Source organism: Ovis canadensis, chromosome 20 (genome assembly GCF_042477335.2).
Source record: "Ovis canadensis isolate MfBH-ARS-UI-01 breed Bighorn chromosome 20, ARS-UI_OviCan_v2, whole genome shotgun sequence".
Lineage (NCBI taxonomy): Eukaryota > Metazoa > Chordata > Mammalia > Artiodactyla > Bovidae > Ovis > Ovis canadensis.
This window is the reverse complement of record NC_091264.1, coordinates 57118914-57136140: the sequence shown is the minus strand read 5'-3', so window position 1 is coordinate 57136140 and position 17227 is coordinate 57118914. Positions and strand designations below refer to the sequence as shown.

General features: G+C 48.0%; 1 long non-coding RNA gene across 1 annotated transcript; it reads left to right on the top strand.

Annotated features, from left to right (window-relative positions):
* The first annotated feature begins 204 nt into the window (after nt 1-204).
* Nucleotides 205-17003, top strand: LOC138425122 (uncharacterized). Its single transcript, XR_011251108.1, has 3 exons — nt 205-580; nt 2594-2782; nt 16415-17003. It is a non-coding gene; the product is annotated as an uncharacterized lncRNA (long non-coding RNA).
* The last annotated feature ends 224 nt before the right edge of the window (nt 17004-17227 follow it).

Below are 17227 nucleotides of genomic sequence, written 5' to 3'. Positions count from 1 at the left end.
GCACGAGAGGTGCACCCATTTAGGGAGCCTTCCCGCGTCCCGATCCTGCCCCGGAGCGCAAGAATGCCTCCAGTCCCGCGAGCGCCGAGCACACGCACCACCTGACTCGCGCTCCCATTGGCTGCTGCCTGTTGCTAACCCACGTGATCAGCGCCAGCGCGCCCCGCCCCGGCCCCGCCCCCGGCCCCGCCCCCGCGGGCTCCCGCGGCTCGGCTCCGAGGCGCGTTCCTGCGGGGGTGGCGTGGGCCGCGCCGGGCTCCGAGCTCTCGGCGGCTAGCCTCTGCAGACTGCAAGGCTCCGCGCGGCGCCCGGGAGGGCGGCCGGCGTCCACAAGGTGGCAGTGCCGCGCTGCTGGTGTCCCGGCCGGGGGTCCGCACGCGCCGCGCCGGGCGGCCGGAGTCCGCACTTGCCTCCTGCCAAAGTTTTAATGAACATATAGACACACCCGGACCTGGGTCACCCCCAGGGCCGGCTGGCCGCGCCCCACAGATCTGGGGGTTCCCCTGAGAGAGATGCACGCCCCGATGGCGTCTTTGTCCCAACTCAGGGAATCAGAACTTGGGGCCTGTCACTGCAGCAGGTATGTTGATGTTTTCAGCAGTTTCCCCCCCCCCCCCCCCCTTTGAGGGCCATTCTGAGAATCCATTCGGAAAGAGACAAACACTTGGACAATTACTGTCTTCTTGAGAATACCGCCTCTTTCCCCCTCCTCCCCCGAAGCAATCTGCAGCCTTTTTTTTTTTTTTTTTTGGTAAAAGGTCTACACCACCACCGTTTCGGAGGATCTCTCCACGCACCCGAGTCCTGGAATCCTAACCCGCTCAAGTAGAGAACATCCCGGGAACGTCCTGGTCCGGAGGCTTGTCCTGGGCTGCCCTTAATTCCAGACTCAGAGAGAGATAAGCTCCTCTGACCTCGTTTGACCCCGCTGCAGGCGCTGGGTGTCCTCATTCAGTGTGTGCGGGTTGGAGGGTCGACTTTTCTCCCTGCTCACTGGAATTTTATTTTTTCCCCCTTCGTTCACTTTCCTCCTTGGCTTGTGGCTGGGCTCACGCCCCCTACCATAGTCTAACCCCGCCCTCCCCCCACCTGCGCGCGCGCGCACACACACACACACACACACACACACAAGCACATGCTTCCCACTCTTTTTTGATTGTTCTGAGAGCTCTCTGGGAAAGAGAGAGGCCAGAGGAGGTGAAGGCAAGAAAGGGACTGGGTTGTACATTCCCACTTATGGAGAAAGGAGGGAGAAACACCCCCTTGGCTTCCCATTGTCTATACCACCCAGCCTAGTTCCATGCCCCAGTAGTCAAGCCCTTCCCTTGGGCTCCCTAAGCTGTCCTCCAGGGAATTTCCCACAATGCTCCTAGTCTGCTCCAGCCTAGCAATGGTCCACCTGTGACAGGACTACAGAGGGGGAGCTCCTGTTCATAGATGGTGGGGTTTCTACTCATGCTCAAACATGGAACAATATATGTGCTGACTAAATGCTGCCTGCCGTCTCCAGTGAGATGCAGGTCATCTCTGCAGGAATGCTGGACAGACAAGGCCATCTCTCACCTCCAGGCTGTGTGACAGGAGGCTAAGTACTCAGGAAAGGCCAGTAGGGAGCATTTTTTAGAAAAAAATGTTATGCTTTCCCACCTCCCTTAAAATAGGGGAGCAGGGCTTCAGAGAACTACCTGGAGAGCTTTGCAGATGTCTCCTGGAGTTGGGGGTGGGGGGCCACAGGGCCCAAGGTGGCTTCAGAGTAGAGAGACTGTTTACAGTGGCGAGAGAAAGAGCTGGCAAGGCACACATACACTGGCCAGTCTTCCTGTTGGCAAAGTGGGCCTACCTCCCCAGGCAAGGGAGGGGCATAGTCAACAGTGGGAACAAGGACCTGTGGGGGAAGGGTGGCCCACCAGCAGAACCCTTGGGAGGGGACCTCCAGCCATCAGAAAAACCCATGGAAGGACCCCACAAGGGAAAGAGCCAACACCTGTACGTCTGTCTGAACTCCAGTTATCCCCAAGCCCTCCTTGAAGAACTTTGTTCTTTGGCTCCGAGAGATCTGAGCCACCAGCAGTGATTGGAGGGTCTGAGAGGAAGAGATAAACTCTGATCAAGTCGTTTTCCCAAGCAAAAATCCCCAGCTTCCAATTGGTGGAAGGAGAAAAAGTGCTGATTTAAATGAAAGAGACAGGTTTTTAATTTTGATTGGACTAAAATTTTTAATACTGGGGACTGATAATACTGACAACAAAAAACATTTACATCATCTTTAGTGTTTTACCTGTATTCACTCATTTAATCCTCAACAACAGCCTTGAGGGATAGTCTTATTGTCCTTATTGTCCCTTCTCCCTGAGGTCTGAAGAAGTTAAGGAAATAGTGCAAGGTCCACAGTTAGTAAATTGCAGAACCAGGATTTGAATCCAGACTTCAGAGTCTAGGTGTAGAACCCAAGTGCCTCCCCATCTCTGAATCTTTATTCCTATTCTTGACCAAACCTCACTCGACTTCAAGGCTCAGCTCTGCCTGTTCTGGTCTAAGAACCCTCCGTGGCTGAGCCAGCTGAAGGGGCCTCTCTGCTCTGTCGTGTTTTCAGGAGTCTGGTCATGGCTGTGGAGACGCCAGTGCCCTAGGAAAAGATGAGGCATCGTCTGAGGAATCGCCTTCAGAACCCGAGGCACATCTGTTCAGACCTTCGATGCTGACAGCTGTTTTTGAAGGTGAATATGGCGCTTGGAACCATCCAGAAGTCATCTGGAGTCCAGTGAAAAAGCCAGCCATCAGGGTAAGAGAAACCATTTTTGCTAAAGGGAAATAGGATACACTCCGAACTTCAGTGCCTGGATCAGTCTGGTTTGCTTCTGTGACTTGAACACTGAATGAGGCTGGTTTGCTTCTGTGACTTGAACACTGGATCTAAACGTAATTCCAGAAGAGAAAATTCTCCAAAAAGGTGAGACCTGTCAGCCTTACTGAAGAGCATATACTCTGAGGAATACGGGCAGAGTACAACTCATTGGGAAGTACAGGTTGTTTATATATATATATATATTCTAATCATGCTCATCACCTTATCCCCAACTTTCATTTATATTCTTTCTGTACAGCTGGATTATGAAATGTGAGGACAGAGACTGCATCTTTTACTTCTTTCTGTTCCCTGTCACACCGAGTGTGTAAGGTGCAAAATGAGTATGTTAGGCTCATAAGAGGAGAAGGAAATGGCACACCACTCCAGTACTCTTGCCTGGAAAATCCCATGGACGGAGGAGCCTGGTAGGCTACAGTCCATGGGGTCGCTAAGAGTAGGACACGACTGAGCGACTTCACTTTCATTTTTCACTTTCATGCGTTGGAGAAGGAAATAGCAACCCACTCCAGTGTTCTTGCCTGGAGAATCCCAGGGACGGGGGAGCTTGGTGGGCTGCCGTCTCTGGGGTTGCACAGAGTCGGACACAACTGACGCGACTTAGCAGCAGCAGCAGCAGCAGCAGGCTCATGAGAAGCCTTGTATGTTGGGGAAATTTTCTTTTTTTAAAAAAGTTTTAATTAATTTCTTTTTGGCTGTGTTGGGTCTACCGTTGCTGCGCGTGGGCTTTTCCTGGTTGGGGGAGCAGGGGCTGCCCTCTGGTCGTGCTGCTCAGGCTTCTCATTGCGCAGGCTTCTCTTGCTGCAGAGTACAGACCCCAGGGTGCACAGGCTTCAGTGCTTGTGGCTCCTGGGTTCTCGAGCACAGGCTTAGTAGTTGTGGCGCATGGGCTTAGTTGCCTCACAGCATTCGGGATCTTCCCAGATCAGGAAGATCAATGCAGGAAATCCATGTTTCCTGCATTGGCGGCGGATTCTTTGTCACCAAACCACCAGGGAAGCCCTGGGAAATTTTCTATTTGAGTAGAGTTTAAAAGGGTGTCCCAGTTGCAGATGAGCTGGTGTACAAGGTTGCAGGAAATGAACACAATAGAAAAATTGGGGACTTAACTTGGCCTCCTTGAGTAGAGTGTCTCTTGGGAGCAGAGTTTATTTAGTAGAACCACAGGAGATATAACTAGAGAGGGATGTCTTATGGGCAGTCTTTATCTTTTAGGCCAGTAGTTTTTTTTAATTAGAAAGGGCAGGGGAGCCAGAACAAAGAAACTCCCTGCTCACCACCACACCTTGTGTTTGACCATGGACTTGCAACCTTACGATCAGCTGGGCCCTGACAGCACATGCTAGCCCATTGTCCTGTCTCAGGGTGCTTTGAGAAATGGTAAGGAACTAAACAGTTAGTCAAAGCTATGGTTTTCCCAGTAGTCACGTATGGATGTGAGAGCTGGACTATAAAGAAAGCTGAGCGCTGAAGAATTGATGCTTTTGAACTGTGATGTTGGAGAGGACTCTTGAGAGTCCCTTGGACTGCAAGGAGATCCAACCAGTCCATCCTAAAGGAAGTCAGTCCTGAATATTCATTGGAAGGGCTGATGCTGAAAATGAAACTCCAATACTTCGGCCACCTCATGCAAAGAACCAACTCATTGGAAAGACCCTGCTGCTAGGAAAGATTGAAGGCAGGAGGAAAAGGGGATGACAGAGGATGAGATGGTTGGATGGCATCACTGATGCAATTGACATGAGTTTGAGTAAGCTCTGGGAGTTTGTGATGGACAGGGAAGTCTGGAATGCTGCGGTCCATTGGGTTGCAAAGGGGATACAACTGAGCTACTGAATTGAGCTGAACTGAACTGAACGAGAAGAAACTCCCTGAGTTGTCGGTATCATTCCCCTTTGTGTAAAACTGAGCCGCTGTGCAGAAAGCCAGCTGTCTTCAGCATGGAGGTCATTGGCATCTACGACTGTTGGCACGTTGGTACCTTCCTTACTGTCCTGAGCCATTTGCCTGTGAGGAATGGACATCTGAAGTTGCTGAGGAAGGATCAGAAGTTACCTCGTGGTAACCCCTGATTTATTTTAGAGGTTTCCGCTCTGGGTATTACTGTGTGGGTTTTTAATGGAAAAGAATAATCAAGACCAGTCTGCTCAAAGAGCTTATGGAAAATATATGAAATTTAGAGTGTAAAAACCAGATTTAATTGTTAAACCTATTTTTAAAAAGCGAGCAAAGGAAAGCAAGAAAAACGACCCCAATGGCTCATTATGTAACATCCAGATGTTTGGCTTGGAACAGGCCAGATGAGGAGGTGATTTTCTCTCTCTCTATCTGCTTGCTTTGGCCTCACTGGAGAGGCAGTGAGAGAAGTTGTATAAGAATCTTGCTTGAGTGGACTTGTCCCCACTCTCCACTTGCCCTTCGAGAGACCCATGAGCCTTCAGCTGCGTTTTTAAGCTCTGACGTGGCACATTCTTAATGAACACATTGCTTAGACCCAGCGTGGGCTTGAGACGCTTCTGGAAATCATCTCATGATGACTCCAGGTGGACCAGGCAGGGAATGGAAAATATTTTTCCTTCTCATTCAGGTGGTGTGGGCTCAAGGAAACCTGAGGTTGTTTGATCTTAAATGTGTGGCTCTAACAAAATACTTAAATGTGCCTGTGGGTTTGGAAAAAGTGACAGCTGCTCTTCAGCATGATAGAGAGATGTCCATGGTGCCTCTGGCTTTGTTTGTCAGCATGGATGTTTGCTCTTGCCAGAAATGCCAGCGAAGGGCAACAAGCACCGTTCTGCTAGAATGAGAAAAGCAGGACCTGATTAGCAGACAGGTTTGTTGAAAAAGCATTTCTGCTGCACACTAATCTCTACATATCCTGTCGGGAAATCCTCTCAATCCCATACCTGATAAATAAATCTGGCAAGTGAGTAAACACTCTGGAAGTCTCTTACTGATAGCTAATTCCACCTGTGATGTGGGTTCTGCCGGCCTCTGAGCTGGGGCAGCGTTGTGTACCTTTCAGGCTGACCTGGAACAAAGCTTGTCCAGGAAAAGATGTCTGTGTCCTCCCTGCCTAGCGCTGAGCCCTTGGCTTCAGCCTTTCACAGGAACCAAGGGGGTGTTTGGGGCTCATGTTGACGTCCTGGATTACGCATGCTATTATCCGTGCTTTTGTTGAACTTGAGTGCTCCGCCAGGCATCATGTAATTCTGCAGATCAGAAATACCACGCTCTGTGCTCTTCTGGTTTTCCACTCAGGGCCAGGGTAGGGGGTCCTGAAGCTGTTACAAAACTCCTTTTCAAAAGTTAACATTCAGTCTGCACAAACACTCTCCCTTCTTGAAAGCTCACATGGTCTCCCCACTCTCCTGCAGGGGTCTTGGAATGCTGTTCCACAGCAGTGGTCCATGATGACGTGATGTGATTTTCCTGAAGGTTCTTGAGGGCACAGGCCATGTCTTTTCATCAGTGAAGATCGGTGCCTGGTATGCTCATTATTAATTAGTTAGTAGTAATTAATTAATGCTGAATGAATGAATGGCAGTCCTTGGTTAAGTTTGAGGGCGCATGTGTGTGAGACATTGCCAGAGAATGACACTTAGGTCTTACTAAGTTAGTGGGTGTGTGCTTAGTCACTCAGTTGTGTCTGATTCTTTGCTACCCCATGGACTGCAGCATGCCAGGTGCCCCTGTCCTCTGCTATCTCCTGGAGTTTGCTCAAATTCATCTCCAGTGAGTCGGTGATGCTATCTAACCATCTCATCCTCTGCTGTCCCCTTCTCCTCCTGCCCTCGATCTTTCCCAGCATCAGGGGCTTTTCCAGTGAGTCAGCTCTTTGCATCAGGTGGCCAAAGTATTGGCGCTTCACCTTTGGCAACAGTCCTTTCAGTGAATATTCTGGGTTGATATCCTTTAGGATTGGCTGGTTTGAGCTCTTTGCATTCAGTTCTGTTCAGTTCAGTCTCTCAGTTGTATCTGACTCTTTCTGACCCCATGGACTGCAGCACACCAGGCTTCCCTGTCCATCACCAACTCCCAGAGTTTACTCAAACTCACATCCATCGAGTTGGTGATGCCATCCAACCATCTCATCCTCTGTCGTCCCCTTTTCCTCCTGCCTTCAGTCTTTACCAGCATCAGGGTCTTTACAGATGAGTCAGCTCTTCCCATCAGGTGGCCAAAGTATTGGAGTTTGAGCTTCAAAATCAGTCCTTCCAGTGAATACGCAGCACTGATTTCCTTTAGGATGGACTGGTTGGATCTCCTTGCAGTCCAAGGGACTCTCAAGAGTCTTCTCCAACACCCCAGTTCAAAAGTGTCAGTTCTTTGGTGCTCAGCTTTCTTTGTAGTCCAACTCTCACATCCAAACATGACTACTAGAAAAACCATAGCCTCAACTAGACAGACCTTTGTTGGCAAAGTAATGTCTCTGCTTTTTAATATGCTGTCTAGGTTGATCATAACTTTTCTTCCAAGGAGTAAGCGTCTTTTAATTTCATGGCTGCAATCACCATCTGCAGTGATTTTGGAGCCCCCCAAAATAAAGTCTGACACTGTTTCCACTATTTCCCCATCTATTTCCCATGAAGTGATGGGACCAGATGCCACGATCTTTGTTTTCTGAATGTTGAGCTTTAAGCCAACTTTTTCACTCTCCTCTTTCAGTTTCTCAATAGGCTCTTTAGTTCTTCACTTTCTGCCATAAGGGTGGTGTTATCTGCATATCTGAGGTTATTGATATTTCTCCCGGCAATCTTGATTCCGGCTTGTGCTTCTTCCAGCCCAGCATTTCTCATGATGTACTCTGCATAGAAGTTAAATAAGCAGGGTGACGATATACAGCCTTGACGCACTCCTTTTCCTATTTGAACCAGTCTGTTTTTCCATGTCCAGTTCTAACTGTTGCTTCCTGACCTGCATACAGGTTTCTCAAGAGGCAGGTTAGGTGGTCTGGTATTCCCATCTCTTTCAGGATTTTCCACAGTTTATTGTGATCCACACAGTCAGAAGCTTTAGCATAGTCAATAAAGCAGAAATAGATGTTTTTCTGGAACTCTCTTGCTTTTTCGATGATCCAGCAGATGTTGGCAATTTGATCTGTGGTTCCTCTGCCTTTTCTAAAACCAGCTTGAACATCTGGAAGTTCTTGGTTCACGTATTGCTGAAGGCTGGCTTGGAGAATTTTGAGCATTACTTTACTAGCATGTGAGATGAGTACAATTGTGCAGTAGTTTGATCATTCTTTGGCATTGCCTTTCTTTGGCCATCCAAGGGACTCTCAAAAATCTTCTCAGCACCACGATTATAAAGCATCAATTCTTCTGCACTTAGCCATCTTTATGGACCAACTATCACATCTGTACATGACTACTGGCAAAACCATAGCTCTGTCGGCAAAGTGATGTCTCTGCTTTTTAATACACTCTCTAGGTTTGTCATCAGAGAAGGCAATGGCAACCCACTCCAGTACTCTTGCCTAGAAAATCCCATGGAGTCCATGGGGTCGCTAGGAGTCGGACATGACTGAGCGATTTCACTTTCACTTTTCACTTTCATGCATTGGAGAAGGAAATGGCAACCCACTCGGTGTTCTTGCCTAGAGAATCCCAGGGACGGGGGAGCCTGGTGGGCTGCCGTCTCTGGAGTCACACAGAGTCGGGCACGACTGAAGCGACTTAGCAGCAGCAGGTTTGTCATAGCTTTCCTTCCAAGAAACGAGAGTCTTTCAGTTTCATGGCTGCAGTCGCCATCTACAATGATTTTGGTACCCAAGGGAAAAAAAAAAAATCTGTCCACGGAGAACCCCATGGACAGTATTCACTATATTAGAAATTTTGTAAATCCAGCCGATGCCGCAGAGGAAGAGAAGCAGCCTTCACTTCTTGGAGGGGAACTTTCTAAACATATTTTAAATCCATCGCAGAGCTGTTGCTTTAATTCAACAGGTATACTTTGAGCACTAGCTGGCTTTTCCACATGTGCATGTGAAATATGTAAATCCTGCTTGCTTTGCACCCTGGAGGAAGTCCTCATCGAGTTGCCCAATGTGAGAAACAGGTTGTCTGAAAAGCAGGACCTGGGGTTCTGAATGCTTGACCTCGTACCTTCACTTTGAAACCACCTTTGTTTTCTCTGTCTGCAGCATGGTGAGGCTTTTCACAGAAATCCATTTGCAGCCTCTTAAACAAGAATAACAGTAGCACTCACTATGAGCCATGCCGAAGTTCCACAAATACTGTCTCAACAGATTCTCACAACCACCCTGTGAGCTCGGTGTTCTCATCGTCATGGCTGTTTGACTGATGGGGACGCAGAGGGCTGACGTGGTTTGCCTGAAGTCACCTAGTCAGTAAATGGTAACACTGGGATTTGAACCCAGGCAGTCTGGCTCCCGAGTCTGGGCTCTTTCTTTCCTACTCTGTTAGAGGGTCATCTCTTTCCACGCGGTGGGCTTCTCTCTCCACCCAAGACCCCTAAAGTTAAGTTTGTATGTATACTGTAGAGCTTCTACTTTATATGAGACCATTTCAAAAGCATTCTGCCAAGGAGGAAGTGATTGTTTACCACCACCGTGGTATTTATCACCACCACAGAGCCCCCGTTGAGACCTCATTGGATAAAGAATCCACCTGCCAATGCAGGAGACACAGGAGACGCAGATTCGATCCCTGGGTTGGAAAGATACCCTGGAGTAGGAAATGGCAACCCGTTCCAGTATTCTTTCCTGGAGGATCCCTACGGAGAGAGGAGCCTGGTGGGCTGCAGTCCATGGGGTCACAAAGAATCAGACATGACTGAGCGACTCAGCACAGCACATGAGCAGGACCAATAGCGAACCCTGGGAAGGTATGCAACCAGGTCAGGTCACGGATGCTGGTGTGGCTGAGCGTGTTCTGGAATTCTGCTGTTATCTTACCGTGTCTCAAAGACCACACATGTGCATGTGTAGTGTAAGTCGATTCAATTGTGTCAGACTCTTTGTGACCCTGTGAACCTTAGCCCTCCAGGCTCCTCTGTGCATGGAATTCTCTAGGCAAGAATACTGGAGTGAGTTGCCGTGCCCTCCTCCAAGGGATCTTCCTGACCCAGGGCTTGAACCCATGTCTCTTAACGTCTCCTGCGTTGGCAGGCAGGTTCTTTACCATTAGCACCACCTGGGAAGCCCAAAAGAGCACATAGGAAGCAAGAAAATAATCTTGCTGATACATAGACTCAGTCACGTAGCTTTCTAGAAGGTGTCAAACAGTTCTCTGCTTTCCCCATTGAAAGTGGAAGTGAAGTGAAAGTCACTCAGTTGTGTCCGACTCTTTGTGACCCCATGGACTATACTGTCCATGGAATTCTCTGGGCCAGAATACTGGAGTGGGTAGCCTTTCTCTTCTCCAGTGGATCTTCCTGACCCAGGAGTTGAACCAGGGTCTCCTGCATTACAGGCGGATTCTTTACCAACTGAGCTCTCAGGGAAGCCTTTTCCTATTGGTAGCCCTTTAATTGACTTAGAGCAGCCTCTGCTGAGCCCCCGCTTTCTCTGCTCTCCCCACATTTCTGTGTTATGCGCCCCCCTCCTCAGGGTCTGTGTCATCCTGCCAGTCCCTGGAATGGTCCAGAGGTGGAGAGACTCCAAGCTCTGTCTGGACAGATGGTGGGGATTCTAACACTCCTTGGTCCCTCACCAAGCATACTTGCACTCAATGCAGGTTTGGCAGTCTTTAAGACAAGCATCCAGAAGATGACCGAACTCCCTCTCATCCTAATTACAGTTCATCTCCCACAGCCTAGCTCTCACCCACCTGAGTGCAAAGGACAGGGACAATCAAGCAGATTCCAGGGTCTGATAGACTCTGAAGAAGGGCTGGGATGTGAGGGTGGCGATGGGTATTAAGAGCATTCCAGGCTGGGAGAAAGCATTTCCAGAGGCCAGAAGGTAGGGACAGGCAGCCCTGTGCTAGAGAAAAAACAGCAAAGATGTCGACTCACTTGGGGTGGAGGAAAATGAAAAAAAACTGCCTGGGGCGAGAGGGATGAAGTTTTGGTGCTGGGAGAACTGTGGTGACGAACGTATGTTTGGGGAGCCCTTCAAGGGAATGGGGAGCCCTTCAAGGGAATGACTGGATTCCTCCATTTTCAGCCCAGTTTTGGGCATCATTTATTTGTGCCTGCAATAGTGAGGTTGTTTAGTCACTTGGTTGTGTCTTACTCTTCTGCGACCGCATGGACTGTAGCCCACCAGTCTCCCCTTTCCATTGATTTCCCAGGCAAGAACACTGGAGTGGGTTGCCATTTCCTTCTCCAGGTGATCGAACTGCATTGGCAGGTGGGTTCTTTACCGCTGAGTCACCAGGGAAGCTGAAGCTCCACTACTTTGGCCACCTGGTTTGAAGAACTGACTCATTCAAAAAGAGCCTAATGCTGGGAAGGATTGAAGGCAAAAGGTGAAGGGGACGACAGAGGATGAGATGGTTGGATGGCATCACCGACTCAGTGGGCATGAATCTGAGCAAACTCTGGGAGAGGGTGAAGGACAGGGAAGCCTGACATGCTGCAGTCCATGGAGTCGCAAAGAGTTGGACACAACTGAGCGACTTCACTTTCCTTTAGCAACTGAACAACAACAAGCTGTGAGGGGTGGCTGCTGGAGGGGAAAATTCCCTCTGTTCCCATTCCTCTTCCTGCAGAGCTCAGATCACTGACTTGGACACTGTGCTACAGAAACCCCAAGAGTAATTGGCCAGGCCTCGGAAATAATTAATACGCTTACTAGTCAGAGTCACGTCCCCTTACCCAGGTATGTCCCAGGGTGGGCGGCCCGGCTATTTGTCACATTTTCCGGGAGGTTGCCTGGAGCCTCCGCCTGCTGGGAAGCTCGCGGCTGATCGTGCAGGTGTCTGACCGAGTTAGCAATGATGCCCGGCCCGGCTGTCGCGTTGCACTCCGCGCAAGCAGCGCATTGCTGTTTCTCTAGCATATTAGAGCTGAGTCCTGTGCTCCCTGCTATATGCATATCACACAGAAATGATTTTAAGCCTGGTCTTTGCGTGTGTAGAGACTGCCTTTCTGCAGGAGAGTATTTCATGAGGTCTTTTCTGACGTGCTGTTTCCGTGCTGCTCCTCTCCGATATATCACAGCATTTCTGTGGTTCCCGGCACGGAGGGAGAGAAGATGTTGTCTTGGTGGCGATATCTCATCCAGAATTCCTATCACTTTTGTAAGTGGGAAGGGGGATAATCACACCTACTATAAATATTCTAGGTCCTTACTAAAATATTTTTTCATTGAGAGTGGTATTTGATATACGAAGTTTCCTTCTTGGATTCCTGCCAGTGAGTTTTAGGGGATTACCCAAAGGATTTTGTTATGAGCTGAGCCACTTACAGATTGCTCCTACGGATAGGGGGCTCAAGTGATGGAATGCGGCTGCGGGGGAACCCAGAAATGAGCAAAGAACTTTGGGAAATTGTCCCGGTCGGTATTGCAGTGAGAGGGGAGAGCCTGCCAGGTACGATTGGCTTTATTAGGAAAAAGGGTTTAGTGCTTAAACGGTGAATTTCTGCTCTTCCGCTTTCTGTCCTGCCACATGGTTTGCGTAGCGAGGCGACGCCCGTTTCCATCTACAAGCTTGGGTCCTGGGGTCAGATGGCTGGGATTTGAAACCCAAGCACCAAGTTATTTAAATCCCAAAGCCTTCGCTTTATAATCTGGAAATGATAATAATAATAACAGCAACAGCAGCAATCGTATCTAACTCAGAGGGCTATTTTAAAAATTAAATGATAATGATTCATGTGATGCATTTAGTGTCTGGCTTATAGCATAACAAGGAGGTCAGAATGCCATTATCTTCTGTTGTCAGTAATAGTATTATATTTATATTGTTTTAATGAACTGGAAGGTTCAGAGTACATAAAAGAGAGAGAATGCTGATGATGGGAAAATTTTATGAAAAAAGTACAAGACATCCCAAATTTTGGATAATAATCAGGAGTGAAGTATTTACATAGACCCTTACAGGCATCATCACTGTGTTTCTCTCTGGAGAGATTTGCTGCCAGCTCACAGAAGAAGCCCTTCCTCATTCTTTGGGCTTGCACACATGTGGGAGTGTGTGTGTGTGCATGTGAGTGTCTGTACATATGTATATTGCTTCATGGAATACTCCCTTGTAAAATGTAGAGAGAAGCATTACGGGCTGTGAAGGAGACCGTCACACACACAAAAAGAGATTTCTCTTGTGTCCTTTCAAATGGACCAGTGCCCACTGAAGCACCTTTTTCTTCTCTCTAAAGCCAAGTAAAGGCATTGGGGCCGATCGTCTTTCAACAGCACTCTTTCTTCTTCTTCTGTTTGGATTTCTCTAAGCACGCTTCCCCAGGCGTCTGGAAAATTAAATGAAAGAAATAAAATAATTCATCTTTTTTCCCCCTTGGAGTGAGGACCTGCAGAAATAAAGGAAACCAAGAAACTTACAATAGGATCCGTGTAGGTTTCAGGGAACAAAGAGTGAAACAACCGCATGGATGGCTTAAAAGAGCTACACCTCAGGGTAGACCCGTTATGCAAGAGGAACGGAACTGGTGGTAACTCCAGCCACTTAAAGAAAGAGTCCACCGTCTTACAGAGGAAGATGCAAGTGTGCCCTTGCGTGTGCGCTCACTTGTGTCCCAGTCTTTTCGACCCCGTGGACTGTAGCCAGCCCGCCAGGCTCCTCTGCCCGTGGAATTTTCCAGGCACAAATACTGGAGTGGGTTGCCATTTCCCATTCAAGGGGATTTTCCCGACCCAGGGACAGAAACTTGCATCTCTTGCATCTTCTTCACTGGCAGGTGGATCGTGTACCACTGAGCCGCTTGGGAAGCTCCTGCAAAGGAGGATACTCACTGTCATAAAAAGATTTGCCTTCTGGTTGGGGATCTCTCACTTGGGTGATATAGACAGTGCTAGACAGCACCGTGGGGGAAACTGAATTGGGAAGGGACAGTAAAGAAACAAAGAGGAAACAAATTGGGAAACAAAAAGGGATCTTCCTGATGTTAATTGGAGCTAGCACCTCTGACTCAGGAGGTGGTTTGCAGGGGCTCCGGTCAGGCCTCTTCAGAGCGGGCGTGGCAGTGAGCTGCAGGCAGGGTTTTGAGAAAATCTGAGCAGTGGTGGAGAGGGCTTCCGCTGACCCTGTTCTCTGCTTTGCTGTCAATCCTGAGAGGTGATAAGCACGTGGGCCGCTGGGCGCGTGATGCTTAGAAACACCCTTCCTCAGGGGAGCCCCAGCTATCCAGGTGGCGTCTCTTATGCTTTGGAAAATCAAAACGAGTGAAGAATCAGAAATGTTCTGGGAAGAAGAAACAGCGATTGCATAGTCTGTAACCTAGGGAAGATTTTTATATGTTTGGGGAACTGAAAGACTAGTAGGGAGGGAGAAGAGAGAGCAAAGGAGGGGAGCAGCTGGTCGTGGGGGAGAGAGCTGGGCTGCGGGGCGGTGGATGTGGGTCGTGGGAGGGAGCTTAGATTTTTATTGTCAGTCTGTAGGTAACCCAGGGCCTTTAAGCTGGGGAATTGCAAAGGATATGATATGTATTCACTCAACCTTTAGGAAGATCGCTAAGAAAATTCTGGACACTCTCTGAAATGATAAGCTATTGTCCTCATTGATGTTTAGCCCAGGATCTGCAGGGTAGGCTGGGATACAAGAGACCCGTCCATCTGCTTGTAGTATCCCATCCGCTGGCCACACAGCATCCCAGATGTCTCTCTTCAGCACCTTCTGGTGTCTACAGGTCTTTATTCAAAATTGAGCTTCTCACTGTTTTCAAGAGGACGAGGCAATAGCCTATATTCCTGGCCCCCGGTTAACATATTGAAGGGGAAGGTCACAAAGTGGAATTTCACCTTGGACATTTTTCTGAATTAGGAAGCTCTCCCAAATGTAACTGAACTGGAGAGAATGGAGTGATCTCTTTAAGAAATCTTCAAAATACCCATAAAGTTTTCTCCAAGTCATTTTTCTCCAGATCAAGCTGTAACAATTTGTAGGATTTCCCTGGTGGCTCAGCAGTGAAGAATCCACCTGCAATTATGTGGGTTGGATCCCTGGGTTGGGAAGATCTGCTGCAGAAGAAAATAGCAACCCACTCCAGTATTCTTGCCTGGGAAATCTGCTGGACAGAGGAGCCTGGCGGGCTACAGTCCACGCGTTTGCAAGAGTCAGGCACGACTTAGCAACTAAACCACGACCACCAATGATGTGTAAGAAAGCGACAGACCCTACTCTAAGGCTTCACCTATTTGAAGTGGGTAAAATACAGGTATATATCCATCAGCTGAAGTTTAGTTATGCTGCAGGAACAAAGAACCCCAACTCTGTTCACAAAGACAAGGTCCTTTCCTCCCTAAGTTACAGTTTGCAGGCCACCTGGACTCCATTCTGTGCTGTTTATATCCCAGAACCTCGGCTGAAGGAGCAGCCCCGCCTGGAACACAGCAGCTTCACCGTGGAGGGAAGAGCAGTGGCGAGACGACCCATCAGCTTTGAAGGCTCCTGGCTGAGATGGCACAGGCTGTGCCATCTCTCACGTTTCATTGTCCAAAGGGAATGAAATGGTCAAGCCCAATGTTGGCAGGAATGGAAGAATAATTGTTCTGTAGGAAGTGGTCTGCAGAGAAGGGCAGTGAATATTACGAACAAATAATACAGCGTGTAACAATGCAATATTTTGCTCTCTCCATTTCTTTGAACCAAATTTCAAGGGAAAAATTCAGTGACAGTCTTTTATTAATAGAACTGAAAACTTTCAGATACTGCAATTCAGAATGTGATCCAGTCCCTGAAAATTAGCATCACACGCATTCCTTTTGAAGGATAACTTGTGAAAGTCTGAAACGTGCAGTTTGGAAGTGATTAGCCCAATTTTACTAGAAGAAAAGAGCATTTAATAAAGCAGAGTTCTCAGTTTCTAATCTCATCTTGTACCAATTCCTCAAACATTTGAGACCAACTGCTAGGAGCACTTTTACACAGAGAAAAGAAAAAAGGAATCTTGTATTTCTTTCTTCAAGTTAGGGGGAATGGGATGAAAAGACTATATTGTTCACATAATTTTGGTCAGTGTTATGTCCATTTAAGAAAATCTGTATTGTGTGGTTAGCTATGGAGTAGGAAACTTTATATTCACCAAGGAGGGAAAAAAATCCCAGCTTAGGTAAATCAAAGAGAAAAGTGAAAGTAGCTCAGTTGTGTCTGACTCTGCGACCCTGTGGACTGTAGCCCTCTAGGCTCCTCTGTCCAAGAATTCTCCAGGCAAGAATACTGGAGTGGGTTGCCATTTCCGTCTCTAGGGGATCTTCCTGATCCAGGGATCAAACTTGGGTCTCCTGCATTGCAGGGGGATTCTTTGCCATCTGAGCCACCAGGGCTGTAAGGAGAGTATAAGCCAAACATCAAATATGTCGGTTCTAGTAAAGGACTCACCCGTTCTTGCCTGGACTATTGCAATGGCCCCAACTGACCTCTTTGTTTCTGCCCTGGCAGCACTGACATCTGTTTATTCTCCACACAGCTGTCAGAGTGGGTCTTCTGGAACTTCGAGTATATCACGTTCTGCTCAGAATCTGCACAGAACCTTCGAAGGAGACTTCCAGCTTGCTCTGAACCATATCCAGAGTTCTCTCCATGGTTGGTGGGACCCTGAGTAATATGCCCTCCGGACAAGCTTTCTGACCTCATCTCCCAGCACTCACCTCTCCCTTGCTCCGCTGCAGCCACACTGACCTCCTCCACCTTCCTCTCACCTGCCAAACCTCTGCTGTCTCAGGACCTTTGCACTGACTGTTCTATTAGTTGGGACACTCTTGACTTCAAAAACCCACATTCCCAATACATTTGCTTCATCAGGAGGCCTTCCCTGACCATGCCACCTAATCGCGCACCCAGACCTTCTCTGCCTACTCCTCCTGCTTTGGTTTTCCTCCTTTGTGAATGTCACTCCCTGACGTCATATCCACGGTCATGCTCCACCTCCTTTTCCTAGATTATCATCTCCAAGAGATTGGGGTCTTCATTTCACTCACTGCTTTATCTCTGATGTTAGGAACAGTGATTGGCACATAGTAGGTATATAATAAAATTTGTTGGATGAATGAAATAAACCATTGTTATTATTCCTGATTTCATGAGATGCGTGTAAATACTAACATGCTGTTAATACAGAGACTAGTATTAACAGAAATGCATTTCTGTACATAAATTCACTCCATAAAACTCTGATGAAAAACCCTACCCATTAAATGTTTCACAACAGAATTGGTCTCTTTTAAAACATCCCATAATTTTCTCTGCTTTTGTTAATTTTCTTTCTTTCTTTAATTTTTTG